The sequence below is a fragment of the Peromyscus eremicus genome, chromosome 14 (genome assembly GCF_949786415.1).
Source record: "Peromyscus eremicus chromosome 14, PerEre_H2_v1, whole genome shotgun sequence".
Classification (NCBI taxonomy): domain Eukaryota; kingdom Metazoa; phylum Chordata; class Mammalia; order Rodentia; family Cricetidae; genus Peromyscus; species Peromyscus eremicus.
Window position 1 is genome coordinate 3548352 of NC_081430.1, and position 16452 is coordinate 3564803.

A 16452-nucleotide genomic window follows, 5' to 3' on the forward strand; every position below is an offset into this window, starting at 1 on the left:
GGGGCAAGAAATAGAGGATTGAGATAAGTCTTACTCTATTGCTCAAGCTAGCCTTGAACTCAATGTGCAGCCCAGGCTTTCTTCAGACCCTCAGCAATCCTCCTGTCTCAGCCTTCCAATTGCTGGGATTTCAGGCATGAGTCACCGTGCCCATCTGTACCTTGTTCTTTATTCAAGTTGTACACAGAGCCCTCAGAACACAGGAAGAGGAACCTGTGATTGAATGAAGAAGGTCAGGCAGCCCTCAAGTGACCATTGAGTTTCTTTTGACGTACCGGAGAGCTCCTAAGAGCCCAGCTTTGAGAGGCCCAGGACTGGAAGATGTGTGGGATCTTATCATCATATTAACAGGACAGCTCCGAACCTTGCCTGTTAATATGTTTATTGCTCTGCAAAGACAAAGCTCAAATCTCAGCGGTGGTCGTGGTATATGAACCCCTTCTGTTTCCAGAGCCGCTGGACAGGGTCCTGCCATGACACAAAGGGCATTTGCCACCGTGCTTGGCCTCTCTGTGTGGAGATAGGAATGTGGCTTCCATGCAGCTTAGTGAGGATGGACCTGCTGGTTCATGGCCAAAAGTCTTTGGATGGGAATCCTCCCACAGGCCTGTAAGAATGCAGGAATTTGTTCCCCAAATTGCTTGCTGTTGACTCACGGTGTTGATCAGGGCTGCTTTATGGCTCAGATCTTATCTTTTACTGCCAAATGACGCAAATCATGCCTTAGGTATGTCTGCCATTTCCCACACGGTGACATCTATCCTATTCCAGCCATTGCTGGCCACACTCCACACCTGGGGTGGGGGAGCAGTCAGGAGGGAAAATACAACCCTCTGGAACGAATCACGACATGCCACAGGTGTGATGCAGCGGTTTTCAAAGTATCGTTTTTGTTGCTGATGTTGTCAGCAGTGTGGGACAGTTTTCCAAAATCGATAAAATGGGTAAACGTGGAACCCCTGTTGAAGATGACGAGTACAGTGAGGTGAGCCAAGATCCCCTGGCAGCCCCTGTCCACTCTTCCAGCTCTATCAGCAAGGCTCCAGTGAGGGTCAGGTGCCTGCATCACTCATGGCCCCACTTCTGATGCTTGACACTGTTGGGTCAGGGACTGAACCTGCGGCGTTGGGAAAGTTGAGGTAATGCCTCCAGGTGTTGGCTTTGGGGAAGGCACTTGGCATGCCCTTGATGACAAGGACTTTTTGTGGTTTATGTAGACTACTCATACTAGAGGAACACCTGGAGCTTTTGGACAGCCTCCTCATGGGGCATGTTTCTCTCCTCATGTGATTGAAATAATGGTCATGTTTTCATCCACCCCTTACTTTCCAGAAAGGGGCCTGAGGCCACTGTCCCACCCAGTTTATTAAGTGCATATGATTTTGCTTGGAATGTAAACAATGTATCTGGCAGTTCTGAGGGGAACTTGTTCTTCTCTGTTGTGAAAATAGTCTTCCTTCAATAAATTTGGTTTGATAACACACTGCGGTCTATGGTTTGGGTTAACATTGAAGATGGGGAAGCTGGCATCTTCTCAATGGGTGTGTATTTGTAGGTGTTTGTAGCTGTTAATTAAACTAATTAAATTACCATAAATTACCATCGTTTCTTCTCCCTCCTCCATGTTGTATATGGCTGTCTCTCTGAGTGGGGAAGGCTGTTTTGCCCTTGCTGGTTGAGGACTGAGCAGGTCAAAGGGATTGATTGCCTTCTCTGAGTCACAGATTCAGGCTACCTATTTGTTCATCTTCCCCAGAGAAAAAGCAAATAAGAGAACTTAGCTGATATTGAAATTCTCTTTTCATTTACTCTTGTCAAAGGCATCAACCACACAAAGACCTGTGATTAGCATCACCATAAGAAATAGCTCTCTGTACTTAAGCTGGGAACTCCCTTGTATGTGAAGCAGGCCTTGCTTACAGGGTCTTCCCTCAATGAGCTCTCTAGCTTCTGTACCCCATTCTTTCTTTCCCTCAGCTCTTCCTTCCTTCTGGGTTCTGCTTCTGATGAGTTCTGAACCCTGAGTTTTGCTTCCGGCTACAAATAATGATAGTTCCTCCCTTGTCAGAGCTTCGTCTGTCACCTTGACCCAATGCAGAGTCACCTGGGGAGAGGCAACCTCAGTTGAGGAACTGCCCCCGTCAGATTGTCCTGTCAGCATTTTCTTGGTTGCTATCTAATGTGGGAAGTCCCAGCCCACTATGAATTGTACCATACCTGTGCAGGTGGGCCTGGGGCTGTATAGAAATGGTAGGAAGTAAGCCTATCATAAACAGCATTTCTCCACAGTCTTTGCTTTAGTTCACTGGTTCTCAACCTGTGGGTTGTGACTGTTTGGGTCCCATAGCATATCAGAGATCCTGCATCTCAGATATTTACATTATGATTCATAACAGTAACAAAATTACAGTTATGAAGTAGCAATGAAAGAATTCTATTGTTGGGGGTCAGCACAGCATGAAAGGGCTGCAACATTAGAAGTTTGAAAATCGCTGCTTCAGTTCCTGTCCTGCCTTGGCTTCCCTCAGTGATGGACTGCTGCAGGAAAGGCAAATAAACCCTTTCCTGACCGAGCTGGTTCTGGTCAGTGCTTTATCACAGCAACAGAAAGCAAACTCAGACAGTCCATGAAAGTACTGGGTGCTTCGGGGTGGGAGCAGGAGAGGCGGAAGGGAAACTGTGGTTGGTATGTCAAATAAATGAAAATAATGTTAAATAAAAAAGAAAATACTGGGTGTACTATTTGGTATATAGTAAATAAACAGTTACTGTTATTATTTCCCATTGATTGGCTGACTGATTCAGACAGAGTCTTGTATAACACAATTTGGCTTTGAACTAACCATGTAGCTAGCCCAGAATAGCTTCAAACTCACTATGTGGCTCAGACCAGCCTGGCCTGGACATTCTGCCAGCCTCTTGAATGCTGGAATTACAGGCATGTGCCACCATGTTCAACTATTGTTTGCCTTGATTGGCTCTTCAGTCCTTACCGTCAGCCTCACTGGCCATACTTACCTGGTGCTGTGCTCCTGTATCCCTATCCTTTTACACAGCCACCTCCCAAGTGCTCGGGACGCCCAACTATCTGGCCCAGGCTGCCATAGGTATCTCCTGGCCTGTCTTCCTCCATCTCTTTCTCCCTCTTCTCCTGGGATGGTGACATTGATGTCACCTGGCTCTCCGATGTATCAGCAGGAGTCTGCTGGGGTCTGTACACAGGTTCTTAATGATTTGTGCAGTGAAAACATCATGTATAACCCACAGCAACTGACCTCAACCACAAGCCAAACACAAGAAGACAGCATGGCAGTATAGTAAGGAACCCGGACTACCCCGGGTCAGCTCTGGACCCCACCACTTGGTAGCTCTAATTCCTTGTGTGTTAAATCAGGATGGCCATTTTGAGTTGCATTTCTGAAATCCAACCCCCTGCAGTGTTTCCCTGCAGAAATATTGATGTTTTTGATTATAGGATGCAGTTCTAGACTGCTGGGTTTGATGTACTGCACACTATACATACCACCTCACTAAAATCTGATAAATTTGATTTAGGAACCCACTGGGCCCCAGAGCTTTGGACAAAGGACTGTAGATCCTTAGAAGCTACTTCATAGTGTTGTTGGGAGGATTAAACAAGGTATTTTACAGAAAGCTTTTGGCACAATTGCCAGACTGTAAAGCGCTCCATAAACACTGCTATTATTATCTTAAAGACATGAAAAAGTACGGTGTCCAGAAGAACAGTGGTTATTTTACCACAATAAAGACGGTTTTTTTTTTTTTTTTTAATGAATAGCTTAAATGTTTAATGAATGATATAATAATGAATTTTACTGCCTGGACGTGAAGACAGTATGCTGTTTATTTTGGAAAGAAGTTCAGAAGCCAACAGGAGGAACCTGTTTAATCAAACGTGAGTGCCACTGTGACTTTTTCCTGTTTCTGTGCCACATGCCGTAGATGCTGGCTAGAGCAGAGACAAGTCTAGCTTGCGGTTTCTGGGCCTTCTTAGTCCCAATGGTCCCTCCTGTGTGTCTCTCTCTCACCCCTTTGTTCTCTATGGCAAACTCCTGTCAGCTCTTTTAGGACCTGCTCCTCCTTCTGTACCCACACATGTAAGTAAACCCGTAAGACAGTACGCTTTTATCTTCTCATCCCTTCTCCTCCTCCCCAGCCCTCTGATTTGTCGTCTGTCTGCTTGATGGTTGTTGCTGAAGTTTGCCTGGTGTGGCCGAGTGGGGTTCTCTTCCCAGCCACCCTTCCACACAGCATCCTTCTGCAGAGCGGCCACAGCTCACATTCCTGTCTGCCTGGAAAGCCGCCAGCTTCTCGTATAGCACGCTTATTCCAGATGCCTCTATTTGGGGGATCTATCTATCTATCTTTTTTTCTTAACACAAAACCTAACAATATTAGTTACAGTTCAAAATTTTGAGTTTGGATGACATTAGCAACATTGGCAGAGAACTCGAGTTTGCACATTAGAACTTGTAGAGTTGGAAAAGCCCCCCAACTCCACAGCAGCTGAGGTATGGAGATGGGTGTTGCTCAGTAAATGGCCATTAGTGATGATAGGCATTAAGGTTTCTGGGTCTCTGTTTAATAAGTATTCTTAAGAAAATATTTAGTGAGCGAGTGTGTGTGTGTGTGTGTGTGTGTGTGTGTGTGTGTGTGTGCATATACGTGTGTGTGCTGAGCACATATGTGTGTATTTGCTGGCTTTTCAAAGTATCCCATTCAGTTTACTTACTTACTTGTTTACATTTTTTAAAGGCCTGGTCTCACTCTGTTGCCCAAGTTGGCCTTGTATTTTGACAGTACCTCTGCTTCAGCGTTCCATATGATGAAATTACTAGTATGCACCATGGCGACCAGCCCCGTATGTACTTTAAAACACAAACCACACTAAAATCTTTAGTAAGTCCCATGCCCCCTGTCCACCCATGTCTAGTCCTACCCCCTGAGAACCTTTTTTTTTTCTTTTCATTTTTTAGCTTTTCTTGTATCATTTACCTCATGCTTCATGTGTGTGAGTGCATCCAAATTAATTCACCAGTGGTAGGTAACAAATGATCTAGAGACCTTGCTCCACAGCTGGGGAGGTTTGTCCTCACCCCCACCCTGCTGTCCTTTCTCTGGCTCTTGCCCAGTGCTGGGTATCAGTTCTCTACGGGGTTGTGTTAACATTAAGCTTTGATAAATAACAAGTATCCAAATCAGGAAGTTAGAGACTCCACACAACCAAACTCACTTGGTTTCTGGGTTTCGGGTATGACACTTGAAAAGGACCCAGAGCATCCCTGGGCAGAGGATACGGTGAGATGTGGATGGCATGAACTCGGGCCTGCGGTACTTATGCAGAGCTGTGGAGCATGTCCCCTATTTCCTTAAAATATGCGTATTGACTGTCTTTGTCAGCTCTAGACATCAACTTTACACTTCTTCTTACATGTATTTTTGCTTATCCTAAAATAGTTGCCTCTTGCTTTTTATTTGCATTGATCTCTATACACTTACCCTGAATTTTGCCCGCCAGACTGGGCAGAGGCAAAAAATAGTATTTCTCTGCAGCTGATCAGATACATCATACCACCCATTCCTGAGAATTAGATCACAGGCGCATTCGCCCCGCCCCCACCCATTTCTATGTTAGAGCACAGGCGCATTCGCCCCGCCCCCACCCATTTCTATGTTAGAGCACAGGCGCATTCGCCCCGCCCCCCCCCCCATTTCTGTGTTAGGTCACAGGGGCATTCGGCCCCGCCCCCCCCACATTTCTATGTTAGGTCACAGGGGCATTCGGCCCCGCCCCCACCCATTTCTATGTTAAGTCACAGGTGCACTCGCCCCGCCCCCCACCCATTTCTGTGTTAGGTCACAGGCATTCGGCCCCGCCCCCACCCATTTCTATGTTAAGTCACAGGTGCACTCGCCCCGCCCCCCACCCATTTCTGTGTTAGGTCACAGGCATTCGGCCCCGCCCCCACCCATTTCTATGTTAGGTCACAGGCATTCGGCCCCGCCCCCACCCATTTCTGTGTTAGGTCACAGGGGCATTCGGCCCCGCCCCCACCCATTTCTGTGTTAGGTCACAGGGGCATTCGGCCCCGCCCCCACCCATTTCTATGTTAGGTCACAGGCGTTTTCGGCCCCGCCCCCCACCCATTTCTATGTTAGGTCACAGGCGCACTCGCCCCGCCCTCCATCCCCCAGGGTTAGAGCACAGGCGCTCGCCCCGCTATCATGGGACCCCTTCCCAGCCTGCTGTGAAGTCCCCCTCTGAAGGCCCACCTTCCTTTCTACTTCATTCACTGCCTCCTTTGGTGACCTGTCTCTTCCACATGCATCTTCTAGAAAAGATACAATGTTTGAGCGCTTAAAATATAGAAGGGTCTTGGTGGCTGTGCAGTGTTCAAAGTTGGAAATGATTTCCCTTCAGAATTTCAAAGCCATTTGTGTATGTCTTCCATCCCTGTGTTCCCCATGTAGGAGATGCCCGGCCTTGTGTGACCTTTTCCATTCTCCGCAAGCTTTCAGGATCTTCTCTTTGCCCATGTGGGTCTGAAATTTCCCTAGAGTATGCTATGGGGGGGAGGGAGCTTTCTCTTTTGGGTTTTAGCAGTCCAGTTATGAGACCTTTAATTTGGAAATGCGAATTCTCCAATTCTGGAAAATATTTTTATTTTTGGCCATTTCCCCCCTATGTTTCTTTCTTCTTCCTTTTCTAGAATTCTGATTTGTGAGGTAACAGACCTACCCATTTATATTTTTTCTTTGCCGGTTGTTTTCTTAAGAATTCTATATTGACACGTTTATTTTGCCTGCCATAGTTCAGATCTTTAAGAGCTCTTAATTATCCTCAGCCCATTTCTCACCGCCGCATCTTGTTTTTTTGGCTCATGCTCTGAAGAGGTGAATAACAGTGTTTCTATGGCTTTTTTCTTTTCATCAGATGCTTTTACATTCCTCCGTTCGTGCTCTCTCACCGTCCCCCTGGCTCCCACCCTCTCCCTCTCGCTACCTCCCACTTTCCCTACTTGAGTTGCTGGGCATTGAACCCAAGACCTCACCTACGCTAGGTAAACAGGATCCCAGACTCTAGTTCCTCTCCTGGCGTTCAGGTTTGGACTTGAATGTTTTGTAGCTCTTTAGCATGTGTACTCAAGACTGGTCTGGTGGTTCTGTATGTGTCCATAGAGACACAGGGGGCGGCCCAGTGCCATTCTTTGGGGGAATTTTCATTTATCAGTATGTGGGAGCCATTTCCAGAAGGACGTTTTCTATTTTCTCAGAGGCAGGTCCGCTTTCCCGATGGAGGTACAGAAGAGCCAGTGACGTGGTGCTCTAAAAGTGGCCATTGCTGTCTCTCCCAGCCTGCTCTTGGTGCTCCTCAGCTTGCCCTTGCCCCGGGGGAAGGCACTGCTTCCATATCCCTGCCTTTCAAAGGATGTTATCTTCTATTTTTCTGTGGATGTACCTTCATCCTGTTCAAGTGGTCACCACAATTTAATTTTCTAGAGTCATGTGTTTGTTTGCTAGAATCAGTTGGAGATAGCTGCTGGGTTAGGGATGGGGGCTTGCATCCACTTCCCTCTCAGCATAGGGAACCCATCTGGCCCAGACGTGTGCGGGCCTTGTACATGCTGCCGCAGTCTCTGGAGGCGTGTTGGTCCTGCTGTGTTTAGAGGGCCTTGTTTCCTTGGTGCCCTCCATCCCTTCTGGCTCTTACAATCTTTCCGCCTCCCCTTCCACAGGCTCCCTGAGCCCTGAGGGGAGGGATTTGATGGAGATGTTCCATCTAGGACTGATGTTTCAAAGCCTCTCACTCTCTGCACCCGGTCCAGCTGTGGGTCTCTGTGTTGTTCCCATCTGCTGCAGGAGGAAGCGTCTCTGGTGATGACTGAGCAAAGACTGATCTAGGAGTATGGCAGGATGTCATTAGGAGTCATTTTATTGCTGCAGTCTTTGAGCGGAACCATAGCGATTCATTTTCCACTAGCTGAGTTGGTGTTCACCTTTTTCCTCTGGTAGTGTACAGAGCACCTTTCAGTTTTGTGAACACAAGGCAGTAGAGGTGAAGGCGCCAGGCACCAGCTTAACCTCTCCATGTTCAATACGTTGTATGGTGTTGACCTCAGCAATGGGACCTTAGCATCAGTTTGTGGAGAGCGACCTTGGCAATAGCCTGTGTTGTTGGTTGGTTCTCATGAGACCCCTTTGGCAATAACTCAAATGGATGTAACCCGTTCCTGGAGCTAGAGGCTTCATTTGGTGATGAGAGATGCCCAGTGGTACCTCCATCTCCCCCTTCTTGGGCAATCGCATTTGTATCTCCTTCACATATTTTAGGAAACTTCTCCTACATTAGGTTCCCACATGACCCCTGTACTCTGATTTTAAACCCATGGAGTCCAATCTGTGCTCCCATGTACTCCTTGATGTGTGGCCATCCGCTGGACCCTTAAGAAAACTGACTCCAGCAGGATGTGGTGGCGCACGCCTTTAATCTCAGCACTGGGGAGGCAGAGGCAGGCAGGTCTCTGTGAGTTCCTGGCCAGCCTGGTCTACAAGTGAGTTCCAGGACAGGCAGGACTGTTTCACAGAGAAACTCTGTCTGGAAAAACCAATCAACCAAACAGCCAAACAAACAACCCCCCAAAAACAAACAAACAGAGCCAAAACTGACTCCAACACCAACCCAGCCACAAAATCTACAAGATGTGCTGGGGTAAAGGTGATGCAGAAATTGTGGGAATGGCCAACCAATAACTGGTCTAGCTTGGGACCCATGCCTTGAGAGGGAGCCCATGCCTCTGACACTGCCTGGAGGGCCAGGAACCAGAGACTGGACAGCCCAGAGACCTGGGGTAGAACCAAACATGACAGGAAAAAAAAAGTCAATGAAATAATTCCTAAAGATACCATGCTGTACTTATAGACTGGAGCTTTGCATAACCGTCAGCAAAGAGGCTTCTTCCAGTAACTGATGGAAACAGAAGCAAACCCACGGCTGAACATTAGCCAGAGCTCAAGGAATCCTGCAGAAGAGGGGGAGGAAGGATTGTAGGAGCCAGAGGGGTCAAGGACCCAAGAAAGCCCACAGAACCAACTAACCAGGGCTCCGAGGGGTGTGTCATGGAGACTGAACCAATAGTTAGGGAGCCTGTGTGGGACTGACCTAGGCCCTCTGCGTATATGTGACAGTGGTGTAGCTTGGTCTTCTTGTGGGACTCTTAACAGTGGGGAGCAGGGGCTGTGTCTGACTCTGTTGATTGTTTTTGGGACCCTTTCCCTCCTACTGGGTTGCCTTGTCCAGCCTTAATATGAGGGGATGTGCCTAGTATTGCAACTTCATGTGCCACGTTCGGTTGATATCCCTGGAAACCTGCCCATTTCTGAAGAGAATCAGAGGAGGAATGGACCTGGGGGAGAGAGAGTTGGGGGAGGAACTGGGAGGAGAGGAGAGAAGGGAAACCATTGGAATGTAATGTATGAGAGAAGGATAAATTTTTAAAAAATGAGTATGGAATATTGTATACAAATTACACAAAATAAAACAATTTAGATAGGTAAAATTTGGTTTAAAAACAAAGTAGCAACAACAAACTGAACTGACTCCCTCTCCCAGCAGCTATCAGCTGCTGATAGCGTCTCAGCTAGAAGAAACCTAGTTGGGACTTTGTGCCATTTCCCCTCTGCCTGCTGGGGTTCTGTCTGACTTGAATTTTCGCAGGTCTTGTGTGTGCTCTCAGAGCCCATGTGAGTTTGTGTGTGTGACAACCCTGTTGTGTCTGGAAAGCACTCTTATTGTAGTTGTTCCTCACTTCTGGTTCTTACTCTTTTTCCACCCTCTCTTCTAACGTGATCGGAGCTTTGGGAGGAAGGGTGTGATTTAGATGTTCCATTTAGGGTTTAATATTCCATTCTCTTATTCTCTGCACTGCGACTAGTTACGGATTTCTATGTTAATTGCCATCTACTGCAAAAAGGAACTTCTCTGATGAGGGCTGAGAGGTGCACTAATTAATGGGTATAATGATACGTCATTAGAGTTGGGTTAGTGCCATGGCTGTTGAGCAGAATAGCAGTAGGTTCTCCCCCTGGGTCTAGCCACAGGTTCTCGGCCCCAATATTGGTGTCAAGCATGGGTTTAACCCTGTGGATCAGGCCTTGGATCCAGACAGAAAGTGGTTGGGTATAGCAGTAACGTTCATGCCACTGTTGCCTCAGTGGGCGTGTCTTGTCCAGACAGTCGTAGTGTAGCTTGCCAGGCTCACAGCTGAGAAAGACTGGTGATGACTTTTCCCTCAAGTAGCTTACACAGCACCTTCCTGGACTATGGAAGTTACCTGGCAGGGGTGAAGCTTCTAGGTCAGTACTAGCTTAATTTCTCCCTGTTCTAAGACTCAAGTTTGTGGTGTCTTCAGCCTTAGTGTTTTACTTTCTAGTCTGGAGGGTAACCGAGATGGTAATAGCCTGTAATGTGTGGGGGTCTGTGGGACCTCTCTGGCCAACAATTTCAAAAGATGTCACTTGTTCCTAGCACTGTGCTTTTTATTTGATAGTTTGTGGTGTCTAGTAGAGGTGTTGTCAACTTGTTTTAACTGGGAGTTTTTAATAAACTGCAGAGCATGCAACTCTCAACACCAAACCCCACAGTCATCCACCTCCCCAGACACCTTTTCACATGCTCTTGAGAAGTGATAGAAAGGAAGGAAGGAAGGAAGGAAGGAAGGAAGAAAGAAAGAAAGAAAGAAAGAAAGAAAGAAAGAAAGAAAGAAAGAAAGAAAGAAAACCATAATGTGAACCTGAAAGCCAAAAACATGTTTGCTTTGTGCCCATTAGTGGCACACACCTTTAATCCCAGCCAGCATTCTTGAGACAAAGGCAGACAGATCTCTGAATTTGAGGCCAGAGTGAGTTCCAGGACAGAGAAACCCTGTCTCAAAAAAACTAAAAAAAAAAAAGAGAAAAAAGAAAGAAAAGAAAAGAAACAAAGAGAAGTAGGAAGAAAGAAAGAAAGAAAGAAAAAGAAAGAAAAAAGGAAAGGAAAGAAAGAAAGAAAGAAAGAAAGAAAGAGAATCGATGGTGTGGCTGGTATGAAGGTGGACAAATAAAACAGGAGCCCACACCACTGCCACCACCAACAACACCACTACCACCACAACTACCATTCAGAGACAGAAAAACAAAACCCTAAAGGTAGACAACCAAAATCTGCAGCGAGTAGACTTGTAGATAGTGTCTGTCCCTCCCCAGAGAAGCAGGTTTTCCTAGGGCCCCGGGGCTACCATGCACTTTTCACTCTAGATCAGCAGTTCTCAAACTTCCTGATGCTATGACCCTTTAATACAGTTCCTCATGTTGTGGTGACCTCCAACCATAAAATTATTTTGTTGCTGCTTCCAAAGTGTAATTTGGCTACTGTTAGGAATCACAATGTAAATATCTGAAGTGCAGGATATCTGATATGTGACCCCTGTGAAAGAGTCGTTTGACCCCCACAAGGGTTTCGACCCACAGGTTGAGAAAGATCGCCGTTGACAGTCTGGGTTTTGAAACAAGGAATGTGCTGTTGAGAGGCAGTACTCTCATCCCTGAGCTGTGAACAACTGACAGGTCAGGAAAGGCCCCGTGGCCGCAGTGGGACGGCTGTGTGGAATGGTAGTGGTGAGATGAGTCGCTGAGCTCTGCAGCAAGGTCATAGGAGGCTGTCTGGGGCTTACACATTTTGAGTATGTGCAAAGTCACCATGTAGAGAAACCACATTTCTGGCATCCACCAAAGCCAAGGATTAATTATGCAGGGGGAAAAGAAGATGTTCTAAGTAGCTGTTAGCAAAGGTGCTATGACTACAGTGGCAATAATCACAGTGAACTGTGCAGAGCATGTAACTTTAAGGAAGCTTGCCCTAGGTATGCTCATTTTATGCTCCCAGGTTCCTGTCCCCTTTCATGATTAAGGGAACAGAAGACAATAGGTTGAACCATTTGAATGCAGATCCTTCTGTCTCCCAGACCTCTGCCTGTAAGCACTCTGTTCTTCTGCCTATAGCCTGAGTTCTCGTAAGGTCAATAAGGCAGAAGCAGCAAGTATGTTATGTTGTTCTATTGTGGCCAAGTCTTCCAAGCCCTCCTCTTTTTCGGGAAGAAAGCGGGAAAGTGTTAGTCTGTGATGTCTGCAGCCAGCAGAAGGGAGCTGCAGGGAGAGAGCTGTGTGTCTGATCGTTTTAGTGCTAGGAATATTCTGTCTGTCTTCATCTTGGCTTCTTTAAGGGGCCAGCTATGGTCACTCTCCAACCTTTGAACCTTCTCCCGCTCCCAGAGCCCGAAGGGTCTCACGCCTGCCCTCTTTAGTGCCCTTTGTTCTTTCCAGCAGCTCTGCTCTGAAGACACTAACGTGTCACTCACTGTCTCCCTGTGGCTGACAGCGTACACATGTGACAATTTTCTCAAATATCAGTTTGAAAAGCTTCAATTTCCGTGACCTGCCGTCATCAGTTTTGCGTGAATAGAGGACATTTGACCAGGGCATACGTTTTTTCTTATTGAATGCAAGAACAAGTTCATGCATTTTGTAATTTTAAATCATATTTTTATTGTTAAACACCCAACATATATAGTCTTGGCTTTTTGTTTTTGTTTTTTAAAGTTAACCCAGGAATGAGAGAGATGCCTTAGGAGTGCTGCTCTTCCAGGGGACACAGGTTCGGTTCCCAGCCCCCACATGGTGGCTCACTACTATTTGGTGTCAGTTCCAGTGGGTTGGACAGCATCCTCTGGCCCCCACAGGCACAGGCACACATGTAGAGAGATATGTAGATGAAACACTCAATACACTCAAATAAGATTAGAACAAAAATAAACAAACAAAAAGTTAACCCAAATACAGAAAACTTCTTAAATGTACACATTCATGAGGCAGGGCTACCCTACAGGCTGCTTTGAACCCTTACTGGTGACCAGTCTTCTTTCCCCAAAAATAAAGGATCCTGAAATTAAAAACAAGTTAAACTCAGTGTAAAGGTTTACCCTGCTCCTCAAGTGTTCCACAATAAGGGATGCATCCTGGCAGTCTTTCCTAGCTGCAGTGTTTTGCAGTCCAGGTGGTTCTGACACCCCACTTTTTAGCTGAAGTGTTTCCCCTCCCTACAATTGCAATTTTTTTCCTGCAGCTTTGTTCCGAGCCTCTACACAGCCTGTGTGATGCTTTGTGTTTGAAACTTACCAAGATTGGCCTAGTCATTTTGTTGTTATTTGTTCAAGACAGGGTTTGTCTGTGTAGCCCTGGCTGTCCTGGATCTCGCTCTGTAGACCAGGCTGGCCTTGAACTCACAGAGATCCTCCTGCCTCTGCCTCTGAGTGCTGGGATTAAAGGCGTGCACCACCACCGCCAGGCCTATTGGCCCAGTCTTTAAAGGGCCCTTTCCTTAGTTACTGTGAAGTTGGTAAATGGCTATAAGGTTCATTTATTTTAGACTAAAGCTGTTCCGAAAACTGGACATTCAGCCTTGAATTTGGACTATGGGGAGCCAAATGAACCCCAAAAGAAGTCACATGACTGTTCTGAGGAGTCTTACTGGTTCTCTGGTCTAGTTTCCAGCATGAATTCAGGTGTTTGGAAAAATGTTTGTGAAATGTCTCTTTCACCTGACTTCATCTGAGGTCCCAAGCGTCCATACTCCTTCTGCCGTCTTTAACGTTTTCTTCCCTGAGAACAGTGCACAGAACACCCTACACTGCTACCCAGATCCTGCTGCTATCAGCACGTTCTGTGGGCTTTAGTATTTAGTCATGCGAAGGGACGAGCAAAAGGGAGAGCCATCCAGAGATACACCTTTAGTAGTCACAAATACGTTTTTTCTGGACCACACGAGGGCAGGTTACATTCTGCCTGGTTCTTCACCAGTTACTTCAGCGTGTGTGTCCTAAGAATAGAGTGTGCTCTTGTATAACCTCAGTGTGATTTTCAACCTCCAGAAATATACTTTAATGCAGTCAGAAAAAAGGCCACCAGCAAACATCAGTTCCTTTTCTCTGCACAGTGAGTGATATGCGTCTGTTTTCATGTGGCTTTCATATAGCAATCTGCAAGCCCAGTTGTTTCAGTACTCTGTGTGTGTGTGTGTGGTTTTTCGAGACAGGGTTTCTCTGTGTAACAGTCCTGGCTGTCCTGGAACTCACTTTGTAGACTAGACTGACCTCAAACTCGAAGAGATCCACCTGCCTCTGCCTCTTGAGTGCTGAGAAAAAAGGCATGCACCACCATGCCTAGCTTTTTTTTTTTCATTTTATAATCCTAGCTGGCCTCCGGAACTCACTATGCAGACCAGCTGACCTCTAACTCATAGTGATCTGCCTGTCTCTGCCTCCCTAACCCTAACTGAGTGTTGGGATTAAAGATATGCACTACCAAGCCTAGCTTGAGACTTTTTATTTTAATTTTTTATTATGCACATCTTAGTGAAATTACCTTTTACTGTATCAACAATAACCAGCAGTAGTGAGTGTATATTGAAATCCTTGTTTTCAATCAAATGATGTTTATTTTCTGTTCTTATTAGGGCCTCTAAATATATTAGGGAGCTGATCAAAATAAATCAGCACTCAGGTCCTGGAAATCAAAGAATTAGCATGGGTACCATTTAACACTTTCGCAGTGGGAAGAGACAGTGCCCCTTTATGACTATAGCCCTTAAAGGGAAGCTCTTTGCACACCCCTCCTGAGCCCCCCCCTGTTGACTGTCCCTGTGAACTCACTCACCAATGTCCCAGGCCCCAACTTTGCAGCGCTTCTGTTTGTGACACTTGTCCTTAGTGCATCCCACCCTGATCTCCACACACTGTGGGTTTCCTAAAATTCTTGGCTTCCCCTCTCCCCATTACTTAGGAATCAAACATTCCAAAACATTACAGTTGGAAGCGGGGCAAGTCTCAACTCATGCTTCCCATTTGAGGCCTCAGCTTGTGCTGGGAGAGGGTTTGAGGGTGATGGTGATGGAAAGTTCTCAGTGGCAAACTGGCTCCTGAAGGAAGTGATTAGACAGCCCTCCTCCAGGTGGAGGGGTGGGCCTGGGGGGGGGGTGCTTTGCGGGACTGCTATGCTGGTGAGTTCTTGGTGCTAAAGATTTCACTGTGTTTCTTCTTTCTCCACCTTTGCCCTGATTCCTTCATTTCCCCACTGAAAGATTTTTATATTAAAATTTCAAGACAATGCTTTCATTTTTAAATTGCGTTTTATTTTTATTTGTTGTGTAAAAACATAGGTTAAAAGTCAAATAGCAGTACCCAGCCTCACTTCCCAGAGGAACCTCTTTGAAGTCTTTTGTTTTTTTCTTCCGAATCACCACCCTCAGTCAGATGTCTTGAGTGCAGTCTGGTTTATTGGTTGTAAGCATTACCTACTGACTTCCTGTGAGAAGGACTGGGCCCCTTTTAACACTCCCGACAGCTATGGCACATGGGGCAGACCCTGTGGTTGGCTTTCCAGTCTGAAGATGATTTAAACATTATTCACTAGAGAATCGACGATTGGCCTGCGATGTTGTTTCTTTGCTGTACAACTGTTCAACTGTTTTTCTCTAATCTAATAATTATCTTTAAAAGACTGTTTGGTTTTGCTGTCTACTCATGTTGAGTTCTTCCCACTGCTCCAGGAGACCTATGGGATGCGTACTGCGGCCTCTGCTCACTATTCCTGAGCCCTGCAGTATCTGTCCGTTCAGACAGCCCCTCCTCCCTCACCTCCTGGCTTCCTGCTCCAGCCCAGACTTGTTCCTCTGGCTGCTGCCTAGCACCATCCAGGCCCTCCCTTTGCTGCCTCTGACTTAGACCCTTCTTTTCTTGAATCCCAAGTCTTGGTTCATTGTTGTTGATTGGTTGGTTGGTTGATTTTGTTGTTGTATTGTCTGTTGGTTTATGCCTTTGCTGGGGGTGGTTGGGGTGGGGTGCATATCTTCTAGTAGCCTCTTAGGAAAGTGCACAGGAGGTAAATTTTCAGAAGTCACATGGAATTAAAAGTGCCTTGAGGGATCACATAGAATTGTCATTTGAAAACTTAACATCTAAAATTTGGAAGTAGGTCTGGGGAGATGGTTCAATGATTACATACAGTGATGTTGGAGTTTGGATCCCAAAGAACCCATGTAGATACCAGCTGGGCACAGAGGCCTGCCTATAATTCAAGCTTCCGTGGTAGAGACCAGAGCTCCCCAGAGCATGCTAGCTAGCAAGATTAGCCATACCCTCAAGATCTATGTGTTATTGAGAGACCCTGCCTCAATAAATAAAATGGAAGTGGGGTTGAGGGTGATTCCTGAAATCACTCTACATGCAAATGTACATATACACATGTGGACACCACACTCACACACAAAGTGGAAAACCTAATTAAAATAAAATTCAGAGCTATCACTCTTCTGCCATTTTGAGTCCTTGATATGACCTGCCT

General features: G+C 46.3%; 1 protein-coding gene and 1 long non-coding RNA gene across 10 annotated transcripts in view; one reads left to right on the forward strand and one right to left on the reverse strand.

Moving 5' to 3' along the window:
• The window catches only part of Atxn7l1 (ataxin 7 like 1), a 232423-nt gene that overhangs the window by 36040 nt on the left and 179931 nt on the right, over nt 1-16452 (forward strand). The window lies entirely within an intron of this gene.
• LOC131923858 (uncharacterized) lies at nt 1532-5650 on the reverse strand. The gene is made up of 3 exons (XR_009382739.1): nt 5521-5650; nt 3019-3151; nt 1532-1747 (listed from the first exon to the last, which is right to left on the reverse strand). It is a non-coding gene; the product is annotated as an uncharacterized LOC131923858 (long non-coding RNA).